This window comes from Caretta caretta, chromosome 8 (assembly GCF_965140235.1).
Source record: "Caretta caretta isolate rCarCar2 chromosome 8, rCarCar1.hap1, whole genome shotgun sequence".
NCBI lineage: Eukaryota > Metazoa > Chordata > Testudines > Cheloniidae > Caretta > Caretta caretta.
The window spans coordinates 49,876,649-49,903,362 of record NC_134213.1 but is presented as its reverse complement, the minus strand read 5'-3'; the positions used below and the strand labels follow the sequence as shown (position 1 = coordinate 49,903,362).

The 26,714-nt window shown below is 45.4% G+C and overlaps 1 protein-coding gene across 4 annotated transcripts in view; it reads right to left on the bottom strand.

The window, feature by feature from the left end:
* RABGAP1L (RAB GTPase activating protein 1 like) overlaps positions 1–26,714 on the bottom strand; it is a 551,596-nt gene that overhangs the window by 169,776 nt on the left and 355,106 nt on the right. The window lies entirely within an intron of this gene.

Genomic DNA, 26,714 nt, shown 5'->3' with positions numbered 1-26,714 from the left:
AGGTGACATCATAGGAATGAGGCTTAAGACAATGTTTTCCAAACATTTGAAAGCTTCCCTTCAGGAAATGAAACCAACTGCACCTCCTTTCAAGCCATCCTGGCATTGTTAAAAATCTACCAATATTTTAGAATTTTAATTAAAGGGCTTTAAAATACAATTTGATCTATGTCCTTATATTTTTATTTTGTAGATCTTAATAATGATACCTACTCTCCTTTCCTACATGCTTTGAAAAGCAGTGAAACAGTTACTGTAGACACAAAAAGAAAATATCATCAACATCTGAACTGGAACTCACTGAAATGAATGGCTCTGTTCAGATCTCAGAGCTTTCATTTCAAGCTCTCTGAAAGCTCAGACAGACATCACATCAGTTGCATTTCAGCTCAAGTTTTGAAAAGTTTCTTCACAACCATAACAACTAGAGACTACGAAAAATTGCTTCACCTTATCCTCCACTGGTGTACGGTTCCTGAGAGATCGTATGCCAATCATGAGGTTAGCATTGCACCTTTGTAGCTCTAACTTGTGCTGAAGCTGGGCATTTCTGAATCAGGGAGCTGCAAACAGCTCCCTGCCTAGCCCTCACACTTCCTGTGAAGAATCAAGCTCTTCAGCCATAAATTCTACAGATATGTTATGAGCAATTGGGTACCATGAGTAACCTAGTGATATAATTCACATGGAAGTTTCATGTTGCCTGTATTCCTAAGGGTACAATTAATGACATGCAGCAATAGTTTTATTATAGCCCTATTCATCCAGGTCATCCAAATAACTAATGTCCCAAATGTTGCTTTGATTATGTGTGTTGCATCTCCAAAACAAGTAAAACATGTATTGTAATTTTAAAACAAATCCACACCCACAAAACATTCATTAAACCATCAATGTAAGTGATGCATTGCCTTCTGTACACAAATGATCTGCTATAGAGATAAAGTACAGGATAAACACAAGACTAATAAAAAAGAAATTTTCAACATCTGTCTCTGATTCTCTGTTAAAATTTTGCGCTTTGCTTCAGCTGAAAGTGGGTTTTTAGGAAGTTTTTTCTTCTTTGGGAGATATTACATTTTGAACACCCAGAAACATGATAGTACCTCACAAAATAAAACCGACATAGTCCTACCCCAAATAATAAATTTAATTTTAATATGACACAAATAGCAAGAGCCATAGGGTATGTCTCCCCTGCCATCAGTGCGAATCACAAAACAGTCTCGACACCCTCCCGAACATCTGATCCTGTAAGATAATGGTTTCAATTGGGACCCTACATAAGTGTTTTGTTTCTAAGTCTCAGATGAGACAAGGTTGCAAATTCTACTTAGCTGGGGATAGACTGGATAGTGTGGGAATAGGATAGTGTAGGCAATATTCATGCGCAGCTTTTTGAAAGGCGTGGTAACACATGGAAGATAGAATTATACATTGTAGTCACATCTTGGATCAGATTTTTTTGGATAACCTTTCCCTTGCATTTGTATCAAAAAGGATATTCACAGCATTGGGAGAATTACCAATATAACCCACAATGTTTTCACAGAAACCAAATTCTGTATTTTCTGTTCTTCTGGAGCCCCTCTGAAGTAAAAAGTGCAAAAGATGCTGTGTGTGAAGCTGCCATCAACAAGTGCAGTCAGTAGCAATGAACCCTTTTCTCAGTCCCGGGGAGGAAAGCCATTTCCAGTTTTGTTTCACGTTCTTTTGGCAGATTTTTATTGCAAGCCCCCCCATATAAAACTTTCATGTAGTGCATCTTCATTGGGGTCTTGTTGCAGTGCTTACAGTAGATGATGGTGGAGGAGCTAAAGAGCATTAAAATACATATCAGATTCTTTTACTGCTGGTCCATATTTCAATTGTGAAATTCATGGCTCTCCCACAGCTCATAGTGCTTGCCCAATAAAAGCACAAAACACTGAAATATTATGGGAATTTCAACAAAAGCGAACTTGCATCTCAAAGAAAATATCCAGAAACTGTTCTTTGCTACTGTTGAAAATTAAATAAATTTGATATTGACCATCTTCAGTGAGAGTAACAGATTTGTCATGAGTTCTAGCAAAGCATTTGATCTGCAAAATATTTGTTGAATTAACTGCTTCCATTTTGGCACTGAGGCTGGCAACAACTGTAGCGCAATCTGAGGTGGGCTCTGGGTGTTAACGACATACACAGCAGCAAATAAAGGGGCTGTGTTGGTAACAAAGGGGCAGCTAATATAGTATTCCTCATTTCAGAAATGCCATCACTATTGCCCACAATGTCATGTGTCACACTCACTAGCACGTTTCTCACTGTTGTAGCTCCAGGCAAGATGACAGGTTCTTAAAATATCAATGTGGTCTGAAAAACAACCATGCTTGCTCTTACTCATCTGAAGCAACCAGCTACAAGGAAAGGAAATAATTGCTTTTAAATATCATGATTAAATCTTCCAAATCAGGGGTTTCCAGTCTCATTTATACATTGTGGCATATGAAATCAAAACCATCTGGGTCTATCACACAGTATCTCAGTGGATGGGTTAGGGAGTCTCATGCACTCATATTTTCTTCTGCATTTATAGCTACCCTTGCTGGAAACTAGCTGTGGCCCACAGATAATATCTTTTTATCTATATGGTTTACTAATCTTTTGGTTGTAACCAAGAGAGTAACCAGAACGGAGACCACAACAGCCCAGATCCATTCTTTTTATCATCTGCTCAAATGCACAGAGATTCACATCCTCAGTTAGATAAGGAAACAGATTTACTTAAACAACATAATACTAAAACTGAAACCTGATTACTAATTTTGACAAATTTAGCTGCTGAGGTTACAAGGTAGGAGAACTCCATAATGCTTAATAACTGTCAGGAGCTGTCAGTCTAGTAAATGGATGCTAGTTTGGGTAAGTGTGTAATTAAAATTGGTCTCCTGGTCTACTAACCCCAAGCACTGGATCAATATAAAATGTTTTTTTAATTAAGAGTTAAAATGGAATGGATTCTGGACATGTCCTAACCAGTGCCAGGATTCGTTTAAAAAATAGAGTGTTAATTAAGAAAAAGCAATTAGGGAACATGTTTTTTTCATCTGAATTCCCACATGTCTACCAGTTTGTGGGTACTTAATCCCTTATTTATTTAGTACTTCCAAAAGTTGTTTCATATCTGCCTTTTAAAGGGCAGTGCCGTTCAGTAGCAAATACCCAAAGCAATAGTCAGTCATTTATTTTCAGCATTATAACAACATTCACTATTTTTTCACATTTTGAAGAAAAAATATTTCTATTTTTAATTTCTATTTCTATTTTAAACAGTAACACAAAACTAATAACAAGGGATAGACATTACAGAGGGTTCTATCTGTGGTCGGCAATAATTACGTAATAGTTAATTGGTTTAAAAATAGCAACAGCTAACTAATTCAAAGAGATTTTAAAACAGGTATGTTCTACGTCAATTAAATTATTGTTAGCACATCCTGATACATAAAACAGGAAGTATTCGTGAGGTAAATGTTCCATTTTCATCATCAGATTTTCATTTCATGGCACAGAACTTGTAGATAGAAACATAAAACTGTGATAACAGATCAGACTAATGTTTCCTCTATTTCAGTATCCTACCAGATGCTTCAGAGGAAGGTGCAAAAAACCACAAAATGGATAATTATGGAGTAACATGCCCATCGGGGGAGTTTCTGCCTAACCTCAGGAAGTTAGAGGTTGGCTTATACTCTGAAGCATACGGATATACATCCCTTGTAATTTTTAAAATCTTCTCTTATGTAACTGTATGTTCTTACTGTTCACATAAATGTCTAACCCCTTTTAAATTCTTGATACACTCTTGGAACTCACTGCCACAAGATATCAAAACCACAAGTTCATGACACGTGTAAATAGTACGGAAAAGATTAAAAACTTTGGTAGTGACTAGTGATCAATTAAAGAAATGACAGGCAGTCATATTTAGGCAGGATTAGGCAGCTGCTAGTTTGAGCATTAAGCCTTCTAGCCAGGGTAAAAGAGACTTGTGCTGCCAGGTCCCAAAGACACAATCATGAGGGCTTAGAGATTATTTTTTTAAATGAAATATTTGATTCTGGAGAAATTAATACCATTTGCCCAGGAAAGTTTCATACTCATCCTAGCTGAGCGGATTTTTCAAGCTTCATATTTAGGATATTTCAAAATACAAGGTTTTGTTTTGGTTTTTTGTTGTTGTTCTTGTTCTTTTGTTTCAGTTGTTTTTTGTTCAATAACTTGTAAAACTTTACATTGCAGAGCATCACAACAAGCTTTATTTCATCAATTTACCCTCAACAATAAGGGTGCTACCTACAGGGACCATCACAATATTATGCAACTAACAAGACCATCCACAGCAATTTTTCAAGGCAACATCCTTTTAGGAGCACCAAGGTTGTTTTTCCAGACCTCTTAAGACAAAATCATGCTCCCAGTGAAGTCAATGAGACTTTTATCATTTACTTGAATAGGAACAGGATTTGTCCTTTAATGACCTGGGACAATTTAGCAAACTTTTATGCTAGTATTCTGCTCTGACTGCTCTCAGAAATCTTTGCTTACTGTTGTAAGTGAAGAGTGAGATTCCTGCACCTTCCCCTCCCCCCCACAATGATATAGGAGTTTTTTAAATTAAAACAGACGGGCTGTAAGTCTCTACTGGGCAATCTTGTTCAACTCATTAATAACAAACAGAAACTGAGCCACCTCTACACGATCAATAAGCTTCTTTATAACGGCTATCAGTCTTCTAGAACTTGTAAGGGATTTTTCAAGTTATCACAACACCTATAGCACCTTTTGGGATCAACACAGCCTCCTAAAATAACACTTCTGATATGGAGTAGTCTGCTGATCCAAATAGAAGAATGCAGAAGTCTAGGGTCAACAGAAATGCTCTTTAAAAAACTGTCATAGAAAATTGATTGAGATCCTAGCCCTTAACAGAATTAAGTAGACTTAAAAATTAGAAATATATTCATTTCAAAGGTGAACAGAAAGACTTCTGGCCTGAACTTAAACCCTCAGATTTCTGTGATTCTGCTGCTACTGTGGATGATGTCACTAACATGAAAGCAGGCTAAGGAATGCATCTCAAAGCTCCAAAGTGAGATGGACTTTGATCACTTTGCCTTCCCAATCAAGAAAATTGATTCAGACATGATAGCTCAGATCTCCCAAGGTTCCATTGTACTCAGAACCCATTAAACTTCAACATACTAACTAGGAAATGTGAAATTACAATCATATTGCCAATTTGCCTTAAACACAGCGAGTCAGTCACACTAAACTACAATAGATGACATTCAAATATCCTTCTATAGCTTCAGCTCTGGGAAGATCTGCATTTTTTCCAGAGCTCGCATTTACCCCCATCTTCACACCAGTATAGGCACACAACAGAACTACCCTCTTTCTGGCAAAAGTCATGGATGGAGCTTCCTTAGAATTGGGTAACAGCATCTTTCTCTCATCTGCCAGGGTCACTGGTGAACACCACAGCAGGCTCTCTCTCCCATGAGTAAGCACCAAGCACATTGAATGCAAAGGATACCCACAGACTGAGAGTCAACGGCAGGTTTGCAGGACTACTGCAATCCCAGCTAGCTTTTTATTATCTATTTTTGTGTCAGTTCCATATTTCTAAGGATGGTCTGAGGGATATGCCAACAATGTGTGATGAAGGAATTAAACCTTTATATTACCAAAGTTTTACTCTAACAGAACTGGCTTTAGATTATACTTGTATTAACAGAATTACACTGCACTTCAATGACACCGTACTTCCAGGGGCTGATTTTGAATTAAGTTTCTTTTTTCTGTGCAACAGTGGGTCTTATATAAGAATCTGAGCTCCTTGCCATTTCCTTATACACAGGCAGGCTCCCACCTAAAGCAGTGTCAAAGTGGGAGCAGTAGGGTTTTCACCTCTCTTTGCTTTGAACTGCCTTTTCTGACCCTCATATAATTCACCTCTCTTCTTCCTTCTGCTCTGCCCACAGCAAGAATCTGTATGTTGCTCTCATAATTGGGTTGCAGGAGAAAGCATATTGCACAGAAAAAGCAACACTGCTCTATCACCAACGGCTAGCGTATTCAAACAGACTGTGCACGCTGTAACATCGTCTGCTGGAGCCTTGGGAGCATCACCCCTGGAACTGTCTTCAGTCCCCAGGCAGCAGTGTGACTATCCCAAGGTTCCACCTGAGCTTGGAGCTGGGTCTCTCATTTAACAGCTTATAGCGCTGAGAGGTTAGGAAGTTATTTACTTCATGTTTGGTCTCTTAATAATTTTGGTTGTACAGTAATTTACAACTCTGCACCCAAATCAGTTGAACAGCTAATTGTATGTCCAGGTTGCAGAATAACAGTATTCCTACTATTTTATCTAACAAGCTGGGATATCTTGGCTACATCACATAATACACCCTCCCACACCACTGTGTTTACATAGAGCTATGATTATTGAATTATTTAATCCATTTATGAAGTACCCACTGCAAGGCATTTCAGTTTCACACAATAAGCCTCATGCAGAGCTGTAACTACAATCTGAGACCAGGAGAATGAAGAAATATTTCCAATCTCTTCAGGCAGGCCTCCTAGCACAATAAATCATTTATTTTCTTTCCAGCACTGTAGCTTCACAAACCTGACCTTTTAACAGGTGCAGTCTCAGCAGAAAATTCATATGTGAGACCAGCATTACTCTTTCCTAGCTGATGCACAGAGGGAGAGTCTTATTAATATGTACGTTGAAGAGGACAAGATAATATTACAAATTTGTTTTTGCTTGCAACAAGAAAATGTTTACACAATTGCTTTTCAATCCTAAAAAAACTAAAATTACATTTAAAAAAAAATCCTTAAACTGATACGGTGTATGCTTTAAGCATCTCCACGGGCTGGCACAACAGGCTGCTGTAGGAGTCAGGCCTGCCCCCTGACTGGCAACAGAAATGAAGGCAGCAACTTTTCACACTGTAACTTATGGGGAACACTGGAGAGACCATTAAGAAAGTTGCAAGTGTGATGTTTTGGGATTCACCCAGGCCACTAAGGGATTGGGTCAGCCATGGCCAGCCTTAGGGATGGGCAAGGTGGGCGAACGCCCAGGGCACCATGTTCGGGGCGGGTGGGAACACGCCATCCAAGTGCTGCAAACTGGCAGGCCTGACCAGCCGTGCAGAGGGTGGGCGATGCCGTCTGGGGCTGCCAGCCTGGCAGGGAGGTGCAGGCACCAGGGTTTCCCCTGCGGAGCCAGCAGGCCTCCCCCCTCTGGAGCCAGAGGGTCAACTTCTGGGTCCCCCCTTCCCATGGGCACAGTTGTCAGGGGGCATATGGCTGGGCTCATAAAAGCCTCCTTCTGCAGCCCTTCCTGCAGGCGATGGTGGGGGGAAGCCCTGGGAACCCATGGGGACCAGGAACTATGGGGGAGATGTGCCTGTGAGCACCAAGGATGGTAAAATAAAGTTCATCCAAGGCACCATTTTCCCTAAGGCCAGTCCTGCAGTCACCAACTGCCTTGTAGCCCTGGGTGTCTTGTGGCTGTGCAGCTTTGGTCCAGAGCTCTGACCCCAACCGCCTGCCAGCAGGACACAAGCCTCACGCTGGCTTTGCCCAACCTGGTTACTACTCCTGGCAGACAGACCTGAGTACCCTTCTAGCCCCAAATCACCCTACTGCAGGGACCAGCCCCTCTCACTGGACCCTCACCAAAAAAGTGTTAGGTTTGCTGCCTTTACAGACACAGTAAAACATTCCAACATGTTAGCTTTCTAGAAGCACACACTTTACAGATCTCACACACCACTGATGATTCATAATGAAAGCAAGAGCATTGATTAAGTGATACCAAGTAAAAAGGATAAAGGTAGAGATGGTTACAAGCAAATAGTGAAAACATGCATTTAAAAGACTAAAACTGAATCTAGAATGATACAGTCTTTTTTCAAGATGGTTTCTCTAACTCAGTCTCCTTTCCAATTTTTACTGGCCAGGTCCTATCACAGAGTTCAAATCGCTTGGTTCCTTTGTCTCCTAAGGTGAAGGATAAAGATGGAGTCCCTCCCTTTTATCCCCAAAAGGATTGTCTTTGTCTAAAAAAATCAGGAAGGCCTCCTGGAGATTCAGTCTCCTTTGTCTCTCTGGGGTACAGGACCCATGGTAATTCTCTGTCTCTTGAATTCAGGATCAGGATAACCCGCACCAGTTTAGCTTGACAGCTTTGTTTATGGCTAATTTACAAATTGAGATAAACCCACATTCCTTTGTCTAGGACACACTTGTTTATCACCTTTACCTAGGCTAGGCTGTGTGGTCTTAGTAACATCAAAGAAAGGGAATTCATAACTTCATATATAGCATTAAACCATGCATTTTACAGTGATATTAATAACCAGCGTGTTATTAACTTTCACATGATACCTCCCAAGGCATATTTTGTCCAAACATTATTGCAGTAGTGTATAGGGTGTGAATACAGGGATGTCCAGCGTCACAGTAAGGATACGTGCTGTGACAAAGTTCCTGCTCTACTTGGTGGGTCTTGCGCTTATTGGCGGATTTGCTTGCTTTGGAGCTTCACGGCAGCCCTCAACTTGGCCGCTTTCTGAATTCACAGTCCAGGTCGACTCCTCCTGTGTCTGACCAGGAGTTGGGAGGATTTGGGGGGAACCCGGGCCTGCCCTCTACTCCGGGTTCCAGCCCAGGGCCCTGTGAATGCAGCTGTTTAGAGTGCCTCCTGGAACAGCTGTGCGACAGCTACAACTCCCTGGGCTACTTCCCCATGGCCTCCTCCCAACACCTTCTGTATCCTCACCATAGGATCTTCCTCCAGGTGTCTGATAATGCTTGTACACCTCAGTCCTCCAACAGTCCGCGTTCTCACTCTCAGCTCCTCGTGCCTCTTGCTCCCAGCTCCTCTCACGCACACCACAGACTGAAGTGATCTCCTTTTTAAAACCCAGGTGCCCTGATTAGCCTGCCTTAATTGATTCTAGCAGCTTCTTAATTGGCTGCAGGTGTTCTAATCAGCCTGTCTTGTCTCCAAAAGGTTCCTGATTGTTCTGGAACCTTACCAGGGAAAAGGGACCTACTTAGCCTGGGGCTAATGTATCTGCCTTCTATTACTCTCCTATAGCCCTCTGGCCCGACCCTGTCACGGTGCATATAAAGAAGAAGAGAGCACTGAAGGAGAGGACACTGTATTGGAGTGAATCAGGAAAGAGGTTTGAAGGATAAACAAAGGAGAAACCAACTGGATAGCATTATGGAGCAGCTTTGCCACACTGAAGGGTGAGCCAAAGAGCAAACCGTCAAAATAGGCACATCATGCTATAAAAGTTACATGTCATGATAGCACGAATCAATACAGCGTTTCCATTACATTATCTCCTATAGCTAAGAGAGTCCAAAGGAAAATACTTTGGGCATGAAGAGTACTAGCCGCTCCAGAAAAACAGCTTGTAATTCTCTCTTTGAGGCCCAAACACCCAGAGACATAGTCAATTGCTGCAGTGGGATTGTTATTCCATTGTAAACCAACCAACTGCTGTGCTGAATAATTCATCCCCATTTCCACAAGCATAGTTAGGATTCAGAATAAACTATAAACTAGATGAGCAAAAAGAGAAAGTGTCAGCAATGAAAGGTGCCATGTCACAAATGACGTGGACCCTCCTCCAGTTCCTCAGTTTTTATTGGAAACATTGACACCCGCTTTGAGTGAAAAAGAGTTACCTTTTCCGTAACTGGTGTTCTTCGAGATGTGTTGCTCATGTCTATTCCACAATAAGTGTGCATGCTCACCACGTGCACCAGTGCCGGAAGTTTTTTTCCTAGCAGTACCCGTGGGGGGAAGCGACCCCTGGAGCGGCGCCTGCCTGGTGTTGTATAAGGGGAGCTACACGCTCCCCCCACCCTCAGTTCCTTCCTGCCGGACAACTCCAACAGAGTGGAAGGAGGGCAGGATGTGGAATAGATGAGAGCAACACATCTCAAAGAACACCAGTTACGGAAAAGGTAACCGTCTTTTCTTCTTCGAGTGATTGCTCATGTGTATTCCACAATAGGTGATTCTAAGCTATATCTGTTGGAGGCGGGTAGGAGTTCACAAGTTCCCAGGACGGAGGACAGCCCTGCCGAACCCGGCGTCATCCCTGGTTTGGGGGACGATTGTATAGCGCGAGGTGAATGTGTGAACCGAAGACCACGTGGTGGCCCTACAAATGTCCTGGATGGAAACGGGGGGGCACGAAGGCAGCCAACGAGGCCTGCGCCCAAGTCGAGTGTGCCCTCACAATGGGTGGCGGGGGGACACCAGCCAGCTCATAACAGGAATGGATGCACGAAAGGATTGGAAAGCTGCTGAGTGGAAATCGGCTGGCCCCTTGTGCGCTCAGCTGAGGTGACGAACAGTTGCAAGAACTTTCTGAACAGCTTGGTCCACTCGAGGTGGAAAGCCAGAGCCCGCATCACATCGAGCTTGTGGAGACGGCACTCCTCACTGGACACGTGAGGCTTGGGGAAGAGAATTGGTAGAAAAATGTCCTGACCCATGTGGTAGGCGGAGACCACCCTCGGGAGGAATGCGGAGTGTGGGCGGAGCTGGACTTGTCCTTATAGAACACCGTGTGCGGCAGCTCAGAAGTCAGGGCCCTGAGTTCCGAGACTCGCCTGGCTGACATGATTGCAACCAGGAAGGCTACCTTCCATGAGAGGTGAGAGCAGAAGCACATGGCCAGTGCTTCAAATGGGGACCCCGTGACACGAGCCAACACCAGGTTTAGGTCCCACTGCGGGACCGGGGGTCTAGAATACGGAAAAAGACTGTCCAAACCCTTAAGGAACAGGCCAATCATAGCATGGGAAAATACCATGTGCCCTTGCACCAGTGGATGGAAGGCCAATATGGCTGCCAGGTGCACCTTTACTGACGAGGGCACCAGGCCCTGGGCCCTCAGGTGGAGGAGGTAATCAAGAATAAGCTGGATCGGGGCGGCCACAGGGGAGACACCCTGGTCCACCGCCCACCTAGAAAACCGGGACCACTTCGCCAAATAAGTGCAGCGAGTGGAGGGCCGTCTACTTTCGAGGAGGACATGCTGAACCTGTTCTGAGCATGTCCTTTCCTCTCCACCTAACCACTGAGCAGCCACGCCGTAGGGTAAAGAGCCGCTAGGCTGGGATGGAGGAGGCGGCCCTGGTCCTGAGAGAGCAGGTCTGGGCGGAGCGGCAACTGCCACAGCGGAGCTACCTCCAGGCCTGTGAGGGTCCCATACCAATGCTGCCTCGGCAATGCCGGGGCAATCAGGAGGACCCGGGCCTTGTCCGTCTTTATCTTCTCCAGGACCGTGCTGATTAGAGGGAACGGGGGAAAGGCGTAGAGAAGCCAGCCTAACCAGGACAGGATAAAGGCATCAGAGATAGCGCCCCTCCCCAAGCCCCCACTGGAGCAGAAGCGGGGGCATCACCGGTTCTGCCGAATCGCAAATAGGTCCACCTGGGGAGTTCCCCACCTTCGGAAGAGCCGGTGGGCCACTCCAGGTGGAGGGACCTCCCATGTTGCGAGGAAAAGTCCCTGCTCAAGCAATCTGCACTCTCGTTCTGGGCTATCCCACAGCCTGAGGGCTTCGTGGCAGAGGATCAGGCCCCACATGGCCTGTTGATATAGGCCATGGAGGCCGTGTTGTCCATGAGGACCCTGACTACCTTGCCCTCCAGGTGCGAGCGGAAGGCCATAAATGCCAGCCGCACCGCCCTGAGCAACTTGACATTTATATGTAGGGTCAGGTCTTGAGCTGACCACAGGCCTTGGGTCTGAAATTTCCCCACATGGGCCCCCCAACCCAGGTCCGACACATCGGACACTAGATCTGATGATGGGGCCCTGTCCCTGAACGGGACCCCTTGGAGCATGTTGTTTGGGGCGGACCACCACCGTAGGGAGGTGATCACAGAGTCTGGCACGGTGAGGACCTTGTCCATCCTGTTCGTGGCCTGGGAGAACTTCGAGGCCAACCAGAGCTGGAGGGGCCTCATCCTGAGTCTGGCGTGACGGACCACATACGTGCACGCTGACATGTGACCCAAGAGCTGCAGGCAAACCCTGGCTGTTGTCACCGGGAACCTTGTGACCGAGTTGATGAGACCTTTCAGGGTCTCGAATCTGTCTGGCAGGAGAGAGGCCCTGGCCGACGCTGCATCCAGGGGCACCCCGATAAACTCCATGCGTTCGACTGGGACTAATGTGGACTTGGTGTTGTTTACCAACAGGCTCAAGGTGGTGCATGTGGACAGGAGGAGTGCCATGTGATCCCTCACCTGCAACCGGGAGGTGCCCTTGACAAGCCAATCGTCCAGATAGGGAAATATCTGGACCCCCCACTGTCTGAGGTAGGCCGCTACCACCAACATTCATTTTGTCAACACCCTGGGGGCAGTGGACAGACCAAACGGGAGGACCGTGAATTGGTAGTGATTCTGTCCCACCACGAAGGGAGGAGATGATGGAGGCCAGGGAAACCATGCGGAATTTGAGTTTCACCATATACTGGTTCAGACCTCGCAGGTCCAGGATGGGCCTGAGCCCCTCTTTGGCCTTTGGGACAAGGAAATAACGGGAGTAATACCCCTTGCCCATGAACTCCTCAGGCACCGCTTGTATTGCTCCTACTCCTAGGAGCCGCCCCACCTCCTGCTCGAGCAGAGCTTCTTGCGAGGGGTCCCCCAAGAGGGATGGAGGCGGGTGGTAGTTGGGCAGGGAGGAAGTGAACTGGAGGGTGTAACCCCGGGGATGGTGTTGAGGACCCATCGGTCCGAGGTTAGCCGTGACCATTCTGGGAGGAAAGCACACAACCAGTTGGAGAAGGGGAGCTTTATTGGGGGTGGATCCCTGATGAGGACTGGCAGGGTGCCCCTGAGTGTCCTGTCAAAAGCACCTTTTCCCTGGCTGCTTGCCCTTGGAGGACCCAGGCTGGGGGGCACACTGAGACTGCCTCTGAGGGCATCTCTTAATAGTCCCGCTGCTTCTTATGGGCAGCCTCATACTTTGGGAGGGTGGCCTGGGCGGGAGTCTGCTGTGGCTTGAACTTAGGTTTTGCCGGAGCTGGGACATAGAGGCCCAGAGTCTGGAGGGTCGTGCGGAAGTCTTTCATACCATGCAGCCTTGTATCTGTTTCCGCTGCAAACAGAGCTTTCCCGTCAAACAGGAGATCCTGCATGGAAGACCATGCAACGCTGGACAGCCCAGAGAGCAGGAGCCATGACGCACGTCTCATGGATGCCACAGAGGCCATGAATTGTGTGGCCATGTCCGCAGCATCCGAGGCTGCCTGCAGGGACGCCCTAGCAGCTGCTGCCCTTTCCTCCACTAGTGCCCTGAACTCCTTTCTATCGTGCTCCAGGAGGGAGTCCTCAAACTTGGGCAGGGAGTCCCACAGATTGAATTCGTACCAGCCCAGGAGAGCCTGATGGTTTGCCACTTGTAACTGGAAGCTCGAAGATGAATAAATTTTCCTTCCGAAAGAGTCCAGTTTCCAAGAGTTCTTGTTCTTTGGGGTCGGAGCTGGCTGACTCTGCTGTTCCCTGTGGTTGACCAACTCGACCACCAGGGAGTTGGGCGCTGGGTGGGTATACAAGTACTCATGCCCCTTAGTGGGTACAAAATACTTGCGTTCCGCCTTCTTAGAGATGGGAGCCAACGAGGCCGGTATTTGCCACAGGGCATTTGAAATCTTAGCCACCCCTTCATGGAGGGGCAAGACTACCCTACCCGGTGCCGACAGGGACAGCACGTTAAACAGGGAATCGGAAGGCTCCTCCATCTCCTCTGCCTGGAGGTGGAGGCTTGCTGCCACCCTCTTTAAGAGTTCTTGATGGGCCCTGAAGTCCTCCTGCGGGGTGGAGGAGGATGGGGCTGCAATCGCCTCCTCCAGGCAGGGCAAGGAGGCCGGTGCAGTGCTCTGGGTATCGGCTGGCACCGGAGGGTCCACCACCTGGTCGGACTCTGGGCACGGTGCCGAGGACATATGTCCCACCAACTCCTTTCTCGGGGGTCTGGAGAGGGAGGCCGACAGTGCTTCCGAAGCTCTGGCCACCGAGCAAGCTCCCATCGGGGGCTGCACCGGAGTCCATGGTGCCCACTGGTACCATTGGGCTGGCAACGATGCTCAGTGCCACTACACCTGCTGTGGTACCAGCGGAGCCGGCTGTTCGAGTTGGCTGGCCTGGCCCTTCGAAGGACGGCTACGAATGGAGGCCGGGCTGGCGTAATATCTACTGCTGTCTCTGGACCGGGAGGAGCGGCGGTGCCGGGATCTATATAGGCCACAGGACTGCAATCTTGAAGTGAAGAACTGGTACCGATGGTAACAGCTGCTCTGTGAACAGCCTCGACGGGCGGACCCATGACAGCGAGACGCCTGTGATCGACGCCCAGGGCCGTGATGTCTTGGTAGAGACTTGGAGCAGGAGTCAGAGTGGGAACAGCATCAACGACTGTGCCATGACCGACTGCAGTACCCCCTCTGAGACGAGGACTCTTGGTGACGCCTTCCGCAGTCCCATCAATATTCACTCCTTGAGGATGAGCGGTGCTGAGAGTCCCGGCCCGACGAAAACCAGCCAGACAGTCTGGTCGGCGTCGATCCCCTTGGACTCTGCCCCAAATGGTCGCTGGGCAGTGAACGGCATCGTGAAAGTTCCCTTGACCAAGACCGGTACCGAGCCAGAGGCGACTGCGGAGATGCTAGTGGTGGCTTGCCTCTGGAGCATGGGGCCGACATCGGCAGCGCTCCGGGCGCCAGCATGGACATAATATCCCAGGCTGGCTGGAGGGCTTCAGGCGTGGATGGCATCCAGAGAGGCCTGTTCCGAAGGGGCCGGGCTACTCCACTCAATGCGAGTCGGAGGCCTGGGGCCCAGTGGGGATCGAGGACTGCCCGACATGGGCCTAGCCTCTGTTCCAGACTTTCCTCAGTGCCGCTGCGAAGAGGGAGTCTTTCTGGCCCTCTTGGCATGCCTCGTGGACGGGAAGCAGTGCCGACTGGTCGATGGCACCAGAAGGACGCCGTGTAGTGATGCCAGGTACCGGTTCGGAGCAGCGTGCCAGAGTTGGGGTCAGCGCCGACTCCATCAGGATAGCCCGGAGCCTAATGTCCCTTTCTCTTTTGGTCCAAGGCTTAAACGACTTGCAAATCTTGCACCTTTCGCTGATATGGGTTTCTCCCAAACACTGCAAACAGTCTGTGTGCGGGTCACTTCTTGGCATAGAACGCCTACAAGAGCTGCGCGACTTAAACCCCGGGGTACGGGGCATGCCCTGGCCCGGGCTCACCGACTAACTAAACAGCTAACTAACTACAGGTACTAATACCGAACGAACGAACAGCTCTGGGGATGAGCTACAGCAAAGCTGGAGCAGAGTACTTCCAACGCACCTTCACTGGTGGGAAGAAGGAACTGAGAGTGCAGCTCCCCTTACACCACAGCAGGCAGGCACCACTGCAGGGGTCGTGGGGGGCGCTCCCCGCTATGGGTACTGCTAGGGGAAAAACTTCCAGCACCGGTGCACATGACAAGCACGCACACTTATTGTAGAATACACATGAACAATCACTCGAAGAAGAATAAAACACAACCATGTTTGCAGAAACAGGTGAGTGCTGCATTTATTTTTGTTTGGTTCTTTGTACAATAAGGTTGTTAACCTAGACAAACTGGGATATTGATTTCTCTGCAACATATTTGATTCTTCCTATTAAAAAGTCACAGCAGTTGTTTCTACATCAAATAGGAGCTGTTTTAATCAGAAAATGAGAAAAAACAACATGCCTCAAATTAAATTGTGCAGTGCAGATACTCCAAACCAAAAAACTGAGAAGACTATTTCTGCCAATTGCTTTGTATCCCTATAGCGTAGTGCTTTAATTAGATGTGTAGGCATGGAAGTAGGTCACCAGCACTATTCCATTATACCCAGTGACACAGAGAATGAACTCTCCAAAAATAGCTCTAATTTTCATAACATTTACAAAAGTGCAAGAGTGCAAGAAATAAAAACTCTTTTTAGAAAACACTTGATCTATAAAAGACTAGCCAATCTGAAGCCCCCAAATGAGTCTTATATAGCCAGTAACTGCTGGTTCTTTTCTCATCACCATCTTCAGCCTTACAAGTTCATTTTTAGAGTCTTAATTTCATCACACAAATGTGCTGCAACAGAAAAATCTTCAAGTTTTCCTGATTTCCTTCTATTCTGAAGAGATTAAGAGAAGAAACAAGAACTGACAGTTCCATTAAAACATGGCAGTGAGCTTTTAAGACTTCCTTCTTATTTGACGGCTCTGATCATTTCTCATTTCACTGGGGCACAGAGAAACTCTCTCCTCTCCAGCTTTCGACTCTCCTATTGCAGAAAACAGAGACCCTTTCCTGGCGCTATTAAACAGCGGCATTCTTCAAATGTCTCCTGTTTTCACATTAGGAGAGCAGCAGGAGTGCACAGTATCTATTAAAAGACTCTCTCTAATAAAAAGCTGCCAAGCCATTGCTTTCAGCACTGAAGGTTTTCATAAAATCATCTCTCTTATAAGCAAGTTCATTAACTTTTAAAAACAGTTCTTGTAAAACTTGACAAGGCTCTTGTACTGTGTAACCAACTCAGGACCAGATTAGATATAGGCACAATAGGCACATTCCCAGGGCCCTGGCTTGCAGACATGTGATGCTATCAGACTGATTTCTGAGGTTTGTTTTTTTTAAATTATGTTTCTAGCCCTTATGGTACTGTCATCAGGTGGCTGTCTCCTAGGTGCCCCTTTGCGGCCTGAACAGCCCACAGCCTCGATTTCCCTCTTCCAGGCACCGATCGCCTGTCCATATTCTCCACCATATGTGATAAAGCGGTGTATGCCTGGCAGGTGTACCTGAAGCAGGCCAGCGCACTAGCCTCAGTTTCCTGTTTCTTCCAGAGTCCCCAGTAATTCCAAACAAGTTTTCCAAGTATAAATAGCTATTATCGGGGTTAATTTATTACAAAAGGTCCCACACCAACACAATTCAGATTTCCCCAGCACAGTCAGAAAAGCACATTCATTCTTTCAAATCCCAACACACCACATACAGCTCTGAACATCTCTCACCACACCTCCCCCAGGTACGGCTCTGGTGTCTCACACGATGCCTTGCCCCAACCCCACTAGCTATGGTTCTTCTCTGCCCTGCTTCATTCTCAGGTCTGGCTCTAGATCTTACATGGAGACACCAGCAAGTTAATCATTCACCAGGATTCAGCCTGCTCTGGCCCTTCGGCTTCAGCTCTCTGGCTCAGAGAGCCAACAGGCATCTCCCTCCTCTGCTTGCAGCCTTCAGCCCTCTCCAGCCATCTCTGGGCATAGCTCTCTAACCTAGAGAAGTCTGTAGGTGACTCCCCCAATTTACTTCCTGCCTTCTGCTTTACCAGCCTGATTTGGCTCCACTGTTCACCAGTGAACTCTCCCTCCTTCAACGACATCCCCTTGCTAAAGCTCTCAACCTAGTCCTGCTCTTCTTATGAGCTTTTTCGCTGGACTCACTCCCTTTCTCAACTCTGGGTTCTGAGCTCTCGCTTGACTTTGGGCTGTCTCCCACTAGCGTGCACCTGGACTAGAACAGAATAATTGAGACCGATTTCATATAAAGGGCCAGTTATTCTGTTACAAGTGTGAATAACAGCTTGAAAACATGACCCTGAGTTTCAGAGGAACAGCCGTGTTAGTCTGTATTCGCAAAAAGAAAAGGAGTACTTGTGGCACCTTAGAGACTAACCAATTTATTTGAGCATGAGCTTTCGTGAGCTACAGCTCACTTCATCAGATGTTTACCGTGGAAACTGCAGCAGACTTTATATACACACAGAAATCATGAAACAATACCTCCTCCCACCCCACTGTCCTGCTGGTAATAGCTTATCTAAAGTGATTGTGGCACCTTAGAGACTAACCAATTTATTTGAGCATGAGCTTTCGTGAGCTACAGCTCACTTCATCAGATGTTTACCGTGGAAACTGCAGCAGACTTTATATACACACAGAAATCATGAAACAATACCTCCTCCCACCCCACTGTCCTCTGCACAGAGCCTGAAGCAGAGGTAGGAGCAGCACTCACTGGGGCAGACCAAACTATTCTAGGAGGGCACTATGCCAAGGTTTAAGGGGCACCCTTCCATTGCTCAGAGAGCCCTGCCAGTACTCTCAGCAAGGCTGGAGGGCCAGAGAGCAGCCAAAGTCAACAGTCCAGAGGAGAGGGAGCCTCCTGGTTCCTCCTTGAGGTAACAACAAGAGCAGCCTGGGGAAGAAGCAGGCTCCTGCTGCAGGGGTCTGTATGAGCAAGAGCCCCAGTTACTGGGGGAGATGGAAAGGGTCATTGGTTCTGGCACTCAACAGGAGGTAGAAAGGGGGCCAAAGTCACTGTCACATCTCCCAGTGGTCTGAGGAAGGGAAGGTCCAGCATCTGCAGTCCTTAGCTGGCCTGGAGGAGCAGGGACCACTACTGTCTGCAATTTCCAGCTTTTGGGTCGGGGGGTGGTATCCTCTACTACTGCTCCTGAGAGAGGGGAGAGCCTGACATCTCTGGAGTTCCCAAGCTAGCTGGGTGGAAGCCTAGGGCTCCCCTCTCCCTTATTATTCCTTATTTTCTTCTAGGTGTCTACAAATTGCTTGTGTGATTATTTGCTCCATTATCTTTCCGGGTATCGAAGTTAAGCTGACTGGTCTACAATTCCCTGGGTTGTCCTTATTCCCTTTTTTATAGATCTAGACAAAGGCGTTGGTTAGGTTGATGAATGCCATGAACAGTTCCTGGTGTTGCTCTCTGCACTTTTCCTGAATCAGTCAAGCCACAAAGATCATGTCAGTTGTGCCTTGGGATAGCCTGAAACCACATTGTGATTCAGGGAGGTGGAGGAGGTGGTTTAGTAGGATCCAGGCAAGGATCTTTCTTGCGATGGAGAGGAAGGCAATACTGCTATAGTTCCCACACAAAGATTTCTCCCCTTTTGTGAATACTGTAACAATGGGTAAGCCGCTTTTCCCTATCCGCAATGCCCTATGGAAGGTGCTGTGCAGGTTTGGCTGTCCACAGAAATTCATTTCCATCATCAGACTACTCCATGATGGAGTGACTGCCACCATTCTGTGCAACAGCTCAGAGACGAAACCATTCATCATTCACACTGGTGTCAATCAGGGCTGTCATTGCTCCAACACTCTTCTCCACTGCGTTGCCGTGATCCGCAACCACCTTCCTGATGGAATCGGGATTGAGTATTGTAAGGATGGGCACCTCCTCAATCTCCAAATAAAATCTAAGATCACGAGAATTAGCATCACTGATCAGTATGCAGATGACTGCATCATTCTCGCACACACAGAGGCTGACCTACACCCTAAATCTTTTTGCAGATGCCTATCACAGCCTGGGTCTCCCTCTCAACATCAGGAAAACCAAGGTACTCTATCAGCCCTCATCTGCACAGACTACTCTTTGTACTCCACAAATCACCATCGGCAGAGAACTCCTGGAAAATGTGAACCATTTTCCATACCTTGGTAGCCACCTCTCCCAAACAGCCAGCACTGATCCAGAAATTGAATAAAGGATCTGCTGTGCCAGCACATCCTTTGGAAGACTACTCAAATGAGTCTTCAGCGATAGGGATCTGCTAACAGGCCCCAAGATCTTGGTTTACAAGGCAGTTGTCATCCCCACATCTCTCTATGGGTGTGAGACCTGGGAAACCTACAGACGACATCTCAAGCAGCTGGAAAGGTTCCAGCACCACTGCCTCAGGAGGATTCTCAGGGTCAGCTGGGAAGACTGACACACCAACATCAGCGTGCTCTCTGCAGCCAACATCAGCAGTATAGAAGTGCAGGTCACAAAACATCAACTCTGTTGGGCTGTCCACTGTGTACGTATGTCTGACACACTCCTCCCGAAGCAAGTAATCTTCTCTCAGTTAAGTCAAGGAAGAAGGGCTCACAGAGGGCAGTGGAAGTGCTTCAAAGACATACTGAAAGTATATCTTAAAAAGGAAGGTATCAACCCAACAAATTCAGCGCAGAACAGAACACAGTGGCACCACACTATAGACCAAGCCACAGCTCATTTTGAGGAGAACAGATGTGCTCATGAGACAGAGAAGTGACAAAGGAGGAAAGAAAGGGCACAACTGTCCAGTCAACAACTATGTCTCCTCCAAGATTACACCTGTCACTTCTGTGGGAAAATCTGCAGGGCATGTGTGACGAGTTGCCCCACTTCAGGGTGCCACCTGATGTGCCGAGATACCACTGAGCCCGCCTGTTCTGCTAGCATTGGCCCCTCTTGCTGAGCCAGGCTCTTAAACCTCTTCTAGCACGTACACAGGCAGGGCCACACCCACCTGCAGAAAAACACAGACACTCAGATTAGCTCTGGGAAGACTCAGTTTAAGGGACTTGCCTCAGCATTTAGGTGCCCACCTTCCTGAGAGTGCAGACCTAAAGGTATATTGTCTTGCACTGTATAAAACAATCTGCACAGTGCACGCTCATAAAAATTTGCCCTCTTCCTCAATATGAAGAGAGATATGAACCTTTTCGTGTCCCCTCCCCAGTTAAAAATTGCACAAACTGGGTTTAATAATAAACAAAACAAATTTATTAATTATAAAAGGCTGATTTTAAGTGGTTATAAGGGATAGCAAGCAGAATAAAGCAGATTATTAAGCAAATAAAACAAAACACAAAAACTAAGCTTGAGTCACGAAAGAAATTGACTACAAATAGTCATTTCTCACCTTAAATGTTGTTTCAGGCAGATTACAGAGATCCTTGAAAGCGTGCTGCACTGGCCTGCAGCTTGTAACTTCAGGTATTATTACTGACAGGCTAGACACGCTTCCTGGGCTCAACTCTTCTCTCCCGGGTTCAGTTCTTGCTTCCAGGTGATTCCCAGTGTCTCTTTGAGCGGGGTGGCAGAGGAGAACCACAATGATGTCACTCCCCCGTCTTCTATAGTTTTTGTGTATGGTGACAACCCTTTGTCTTCCAGTGGAAAAACACTGACATTCCAAGGGCGGGGGGGGGGGGGGGGGAGGAGGAAGAGAAGTCCCAGTACCAGGTGACTCAGACCCATGTCTCTGCAGGGTGATAGCTGCCATTACTCGCAAGCTGTCTGGAGCGTCCACAGGAAGACTAAGCTCTTTCACAGTTCATTGTCTTTACTAATGGGCCATCAGTGGATTATCACATTCAGTAAATCATAACCTTTCCAATGATATCGTAAATGAGCCATCTTGCATAAAGTATCTCTCAGTTATGCCATATCCATATCATAAGCACGTTTCCATACAGAATATGGAGTGTAATGTCACAGCATGAATTGGGCTCCTCAGCCACTTAGAAACTCAACAATGAACCCCCTTGGCAGACATCATCCTCGCATTGAGGGCTACCCGAAGAGTTTATATATAGGTATTATATTTGCCCTTTTTCAGTCCTCAGGTATCTCTCCCATCCTCCACAAGTTCTCAAAGGTAATTGCTAATGGCTCAGAGATCTCTTCAGTCAGTTCCTTAAGTGTTTGAGGACGTATTTCCTCAGGCCCTGTCGACTTGAAGACATCAAACTTGTCTAAGTAATTCTTAACATGTTATTCTGCTGTTTTAGTCTTTGATCCTACTTCATTTACACTGTTGTTCTCTACGTTAGTCATTGATCAATGCTAACTTTTTTGGTGAAAACTGAAACAAAAAAGGCATTTAACTCTTCAGCCACTGCTGCATTTTCTGTTATTGTCTTTTCCTCCTCATTTAGTAATGGGCGTACCCTATCTCTGGTCTTCCTCTTGCTTCCCATGTATTTGTAAAATGCTTTCTTGTTACCCTTTATATTCTAGCTAGTTTAATCTCATTTTGTGCCTTGGCCTTTCTAATTTTGTCTCTACATACTTATGTTTTTTCAATACTCATTCTTTGTAATTTGACCGCGTTTTCACTTCTTGTATGAATCTTATTTGAGTTTCAGGTTACTGAAGATCTCTTGGTTAAGCCAGGGTAGCTGCTTACCATACTTCCTATCTTTCATATGCATAGGTATGGTTTGCTTTTGTGCCCTTAATAATATCTCTTTGGAAAACTGCCAACTGTCCTTAACTCTTTTTTCTCTTATACTTGCTTCCCACAGGATCTTACCTACCAATTCTCTGAGTTTTCTGAAATCTGCCTTCTTGAAGACCACCGTCTTTATTCTGCTGTTTTCCCTCCTCCTGTTGCTTAAAATCAAGAACTCAATCATTTCATGATCACTTTCACCCTAGCAGCCTTCCACTTCAGATTCTCAACTAGTTCCTCCTTGTTTGTCAGAATTAAATCTAGAGTAGCCCCTGCCCTAGTGGCTTTCTCCACTTTCTGTACAAGAAGTTGTCTCCAATGCATTACAAGAACTTGTTGGATAATCTATATCCTGCTGCAGATGTCTGGACAGTGGAAGTCCCCCATCATCACCAAGTCCTGTATTTTGAATGATTTTGTTAGTTGTTTAAAAAAAGTCTCATACACGTCTTCTTCCTGGTTAGGAAGAAGGAAACCCCTACCATGATATCACCCTTGTTCTATACCACTTTTATCCTTATGCAGAGACTTTCAGTAGGTCTGCCTTACACTTCTGTCTCAACCTTGGTGCAAGTGAATACATCTTTAACATACAAGGCAACACCTCTTCCCTTTCTTCCCTAACTGTCCTTCCTGAACAAGCTGTATCAGTCTATACCAATATCGTCTACTCTGTCCTCCTGCACAGCACAGGCCATAGGACTTGCCTGAATTAACTCCTGTTTGAATCACAGTAGATCTTTTAGCAAAACGTCCAATCTTGATTTTAAAATGGCCGGTAATGGAGAATCCACCACAACCCTTGGTAAATTGTTTCAGTGATTAATTACCTTCCCTGTTAAAATGTATGCCTTATTTTCAGTCTAAATTTGTCTAGCTTCAACTTCCACACACTTGATCTTGTTATACCTTCACTACCTTGAAGAGCCTTGTACTATCACATTTCTGTTTCCCATGTAGGTACTTATACACTGATCAAGTCACCCCTTAAACTTCTCTTTGATAAGTTAAATAAACTGAGCTCCTTGAGACTATTACTGGAAGGCATGTTTCTCATTCCTTTCATCATTCTTGTGACTCTTCTCTGAACCCTCTCCAATTTATCAACATCTTCCTTCAATTGTGGACACCAGAACTGGACACAGTATTCCAGTAGAGATAACACTGGTGCCAAATACAGATGTAATACATAACTTCTGTACTCCTACCCAATTTTCCAGATTATACATCTAAACATCACACTAGCCCTTTGACCACAGCATCACACTGGGAGCTTATGTTCAGCTGATTATCTACCAGGATCACCAAGTCTTTGTCAGAGTCTCTGCTTCCCAGGATAAAATACTGCATCCTGTAATTACGGTCTGCATTCTTTTTTCTTAGATGTATGAATTTGGCCATACCAAAATGCATATTTGCATGCACCCAGCTTACCAAGCAATCCAGATCACTCTGAACCAGTGACCTGTCCTCTTTATTATTTACCAGTTATGACAAAGTTCCTCCTCTGCCTTGGTGGGTTCTGCGCTTTCCGGCAGATTTGCTTGCCTCAGAGGTTCACAGCAGCCCTCAGTTTGGCCACTTTTGCCACTGACACAAACCTGCCATTCACTCAGTTAATCTCATCACTGGCCAAGATGGGGGAAAGGGAGGAGAACAATCCCCACAGTCTGTGTTGTCCCACCTAGTGGGTCGGAGACAGGCCAGAGGCCTTCCCCTCTGATATGACTCTCAGTCCGGGTCAGCTTTTCTTATGTTAAATAAGGAGTTGGGAGAATAGGGGGAACCCTGGCCCGCACTCTACTCTGGGTTCCAGCCCAGGGCCCTGTGGATCACAGCTGTCTACAACGTCTCCTGTAACAGCAGTGTGACAACTACAACTCCCTGGGCCACTTCCCCATGACCTTCCCCCATCACCTTCTTTGTCCTCACTGCAGGACCTTCTTCCTGATGGTGTTTGTATTCCTCAGTCCTCCAGCAGCACGTCCTCTCACTCCCAGTTCCTTATGCACCTCTCCCTAACTGAAGGGAGGTCTTTCTTTTAACCAGGTGCCCTGATTAGCCTACCTGCCTTAATTGGTTCTAGTAGCTTCCTAATTGGCTCCAGGTGTCCTAAGTAGCCTGTTTGCCTTAATCGGTCCCAGCAGGTTCCTGATTGTTCTGGAATAGTCCCTGTTATTTTACACGGGAAAAGGGACCTGCTTAATGTGGGGATAATGTATCTACCTTTCACCACTCTCCTGTAGACATCTGGCCTGACCCTGTCACACACTCCAATCTTTGTGTCATCTGAAAACTTAATAAATAATGATTTTATGTTTTCTTCCAGATCATTAATAAAAACTATATCGATTAATCGCAGTTAACTCACACAGTTAACTCAAAAAATTAATTGCAATTAAAAAAAATTATCACAATTAATCGCAGTTTTAATCGCACTGTTAAACAGTAGAATATCAATTTAAATTTATTAAAGATTTTGGATGTCTTTACATTTTCATATATATATATATATATATATATAGTATTCTGTGTTATAATTGAAATCAAAATGTATATTATTTTATCACAAACATTTGCACTGTAAAAATGATAAAAGAAATAGTGCTTTTCAGTTCTCCTCCTACAAATATTGTAGCACAATCGCTGTTGTGTACGTGCAATTTACAAATGTAGATTTTTTTGTTACATAACTGCACTCAAAAACAAAACAATGAAAAACTTCAGAGCCTACAAGTCCACTCAGTCCGACTTCTTGTTCAGCCAATCACTCAGACAAACAAGTTTGTTTACATTTACAGGAGATAATGCTGCCTCCTCCTTATTTACAATGTCACCAGAAAGCGAGAACAGGCATTTGCATAGCATGTTTGTAGGCGGTACTGAAAGGTATTTATGTGCCAGGTATGCTAAACATTTGTATGCCCCTTCATGCTTCGGCCACCATTCCAGGGGACATGCTTCCATGCTGATGGCGCTCATCAGAAAAATAATGCGTTAATTAAATTTGTGACTGAACTCTTTGGTGGAGAATTGTATGTCCCCTGGTGTGTTTTACCCGCATTCTGCCATATATTTCATGTTATAGCAGTCTCGCATGATGACCCAGCACACGCTCATTTTAAGAACACTTTCACTGCAGATTTGACAAAACGCAAAGATGCAATAATTTGAGATTTCTAAAGATAGCTACAGCACTCGACCCTAGGTTTAAACATCTGAAGTGCCAAAATCTGAGAGGGACGAAATGTGGAGCATGCTTTTGGAAGTCTTAATAGAGCAACACTGATGCGGAAACTACAGAACCATCAAAAAAGAAAATCAACCTTCTGCTGGTGGCATTTGACTCAAATAATGAAAATGAACATGCATCAGTCCACAATGCTTTGGATTGTTATCAATCAGAACCCATCATCAGCATGGACGCATGTGCCCTGGAATGGCGGTTGAAGCATGGAGGGACATATGAATCTTTAGCGCATCTGGTCTGTAAATATCTTGCGACGCCGGCTGCAACAGTGCCATGAGAACTCTTGTTCTCATTGTAAACAAGAAGTAGGCAGCATTATCTCCTGAAAATGTAAACAAATTTGTTTGTCTGAGCGATTGGCTGGACAAGAAGTAGGACTGAGTGAACTTGCAGGCTCTAAAATCTTCCATCGTTTTATTTTTGAATGGTTCTTTTTTTTTTAACATAATTCTACATTTGTAAGTTCATCTTTCGTGATAAAGAGATTGCACTACAGTACTTGTATTACATCAACTGAATATCAACTATTTCTTTTGTTTTTTTTACAGTGCAAATACTTGTAATCAAAAATAAATATAAAGTGAGCACTGTACACTTTATATTCTGTGCTGTAATTGAAATAAATAATTTGAAAATATAGAAAACATCCAAAACTATTTAAATAGATGGTATTCTATTATTGTTAAACAGTGCGATTAATCGTGATTACATTTTTTAAATCGCCTGACAGAGCTAATAAAAACATTAAATAGCCTTGGGCCAAGAACTGATCACTGCAGGACCCCGCTAGAAACACTGATGATGATTCCCCATTTATAATCACATGTTCAGACCTATCACTTAGCCATATTTAATCCATTTGAGATATGCTGGAGTTTTTTGGGCATTGTTCTAGTTTCTTCATTATAATGTTGTGTGGGACCAAGTCAAATACTATTCCCTTTTTATCAACCAACTTTATAATCTCATCCAAAAAAAGGTATCAAATTAGTTTGACAAGATCTATTTGCCACAAAACCATGCTGATTGACATTAATATGTTACTCTTCTTTAATTATTAATCGAGTCCTGTATCAGTAATTTCAACATTTTTCCCCAAGATTAATTTCAGGCTGACAGACATGTAATAACTCAGGTCATCCTGTTTATCCTTTTTAAATACTGGCACATTAGGTTTCTTCTAGTCCTTTGGAACTGTCCCAAGATGCATTCAAAAGCAATATTAACACTTCAGTGATCTCCTTGGCCAGCTCTTTTAAAACTCTTTAATGCAAATTATCTGGACCTGATCATTTTAAA